We start from the raw sequence: 2827 nt of genomic DNA, 5'->3' as shown, positions 1-2827 counted from the left end.
CAGAAAATCTTGTATGTTTTGTTTCCTACTCTTCTTTTGTCAATAAAGCATTAAGAAGAAGAGTGACCAGATTTATTGCAATTAAAACAGTGATTTATGTGAGCATGTTGCTGAAAACACTTTAAGATATCATGGTGATGGTGATCAAAAGATTTGAATTTTCTGGTATTTAAAATGGTGCATTTCTTTTGAAAGATCCATCTCTAACATTAGTACCTCCTTTTGCCAGAAATCTTAAACTAGAATTTTTTGACACAGATGGGTATCTAAAACGTGAGGTTCTTTTGTGAAAGAGAAATTTTCTAAAAATGTTCTCATTGTTAGAGATGTAACCCAGACCAGAGTTTATTTAAAGCAGGTTTATGTTTTGAATAAGATGCATTTTTATCAACAATATGGCTTTTCAAAATCAGCATCAATGTTATATGAACATTCAAGACCAGATTTATCAAAAGATGATTTTATTTTAGAAGATGATGCTGTGAATTTGCAAGTGATTTTTTTTAAATGCATCATTTTTCATTACATACCCTAAACCTGGTTTTTCAAACAAAGTTCTTTGATTAGCAAGTAATTTGTCTAAATTGCTCGAGTTATGTGCAAATTTTGCTAAATCATGATTCAAACTTTTGATCATTTAATCTTTTATTTTCAGCAACAGATTTTTGAGATAGATCAATAATGCGCTTTCCATTGAACATTTTCAGATTTAAAAAAATCTATTTTCTTTAATGAAATCAAAAGCACATTTGGTCTCCTTCACCCTTTTCTTTCAAAAACTCATTTTCAGCATTCAAAACTTCATTTTCAGATTTACATTTATTGTATTTTTTTCAGCAATGTTTCAGAAAGGTGAGAGAGATCATCAATAGTCACATGCAAATCATCAAGAGATAAGTCATAAAAATTTACCTATTCTTGTTGATCTTCATCAGTCATGAGACAAATTTGTGCTCTATCTTCGAAGTCTTCTTCCTTATCTAAGTCAATCTTGAGATCCTCCCAAGAAGCCATAAGTCCTTTTTTGGTTCCTTTGAGTTGCCACCTCTGCTTCTTCCTTTGAGTTTCATCATCCTTCTAAGTTTCCTACAAAATATGCAAACTCGTAATCTTATAAACAGTCATTGGATTCATTATCTAATGATTCAGTACAAGATTTAAGAGTCACTGGTGCACGAAATTGTGATCATCAACAATGGCGCCAAAAACTTGGTATCGCTCTCAAACGTGAATCACACTTTGTCACAACTTCGCACAACTAACCAGCAAGTGCACTAGGTCGTCCAAGTAATAAACCTTACGTGAGTAAGGGTCAATCCCACGGAGATTGTTGGTATGAAGCAAGCTATGGTCATCTTGTAAATCTCAGTTAGGCGGATAATAAATGGTTATGGAGTTTTCGAAAATAAAGATAAATAAAGCATAAAATAAAGATAGAGATACTTATGTAAATCATTGGTGGGAATTTCAGATAAGCGTATGGAGATGCTTTGTTCCTGTTGAATCTCTACTTTCCTACTGCCTTCCTTCAATCCTTCATACTCCTTTCTATGGCAAGCTGTATGTAAAACATCACCGTTGTCAATGGCTACTTTCCATTCTCTCAGTGAAAATGGTCCAAATGCTCTTGTCACAGCACGGCTAATCATCTGTCGGTTCTCGATCATGTCGGAATAGAATCCATTGATTCTTTTGCGTCTGTCACCACGCCCAACAATCGCGAGTTTGAAGCTCGTCACAGTCATTCAATCCCTGAATCCTACTCGGAATACCACAGACAAGGTTTAGACTTTCCGGATTCTTAAGAATGGCCGCCAATAATTCTAGCTTATACCATAAAGATCCTGATTTAGGAATCCAAGAGATATACGCTCGTTCTAAGGTAGAACGGAAGTAGTTGTCAGTCACGCGTTCATAGGTGAGAATGATGATGAGTGTCACGGATCATCACATTCATCATGTTGAAGTGCAGCGAATATCTTAGAATAAGAATAAGCATGAATTGAATAGAAAATAGTAGTAATTGCATTAATACTCGAGGTACAGCATAGCTCCACACCCTTAATCTATGGTGTGTAGAAATTCTACCGTTGAAAATATATAAGTGATGGTCCAGGCATGGCCGAATAGCCAGCCCCCAAAACGCGATCAAATGATCAAAATACAATCCAGAGATGTGGTAAAAAAAAGACTGACTCTTGTACAATAGTAAAAAGTTCTATTTATACTAAAACTAGCTACTAGGGTTACAGAGATAAGTGATTGATGCAAAAATCCACTTCCGGGGCCCATTTGGTGTGTTCTCGGGCTGAGCTTAAGCTTTACATGTGCAGAGGCTTCTCTTGGAGTTAAACGCCAAGTTGTAACGTGTTTTTGGCGTTTAACTCTGGTTTGTGACGTGTTTCTGGCGTTTTACTCCAGAATGCAGCATGGAACTGGTGTTGAACGCCAGTTTGCGTCATCTGATCTCTGATAAAGTATGAACTATTATATATTTCTGGAAAGCTCTGGATGTCTACTTTCCAACGCCGTTAAGAGCGTGCAATTTGGAGTTCTGTAGCTCCAGAAAATATATTTCGAGTGCAGGGAGGTCAGAATCCAACAACATCAGCAGTCCTTTTTCAGCCTGAATCAGATTTTTGCTCAGGTCCCTCAATTTCAGCCAGAAAATACTTGAAATCATAGAAAAACACACAAACTCATAGTAAGGTCCAGAAATGTGAATTTTGCATAAAAACTAATGAAAACATCCCTAAAAGTAGCTAGATCCTACTAAAAACTACCTAAAAACAATGCCAAAAAGCGCATAAATTATCCGCTCATCACA

Source organism: Arachis stenosperma, chromosome 2 (assembly GCF_014773155.1).
Source record: "Arachis stenosperma cultivar V10309 chromosome 2, arast.V10309.gnm1.PFL2, whole genome shotgun sequence".
In the NCBI taxonomy this organism is placed as follows: domain Eukaryota; kingdom Viridiplantae; phylum Streptophyta; class Magnoliopsida; order Fabales; family Fabaceae; genus Arachis; species Arachis stenosperma.
This window is presented reverse-complemented; position numbering follows the sequence as displayed.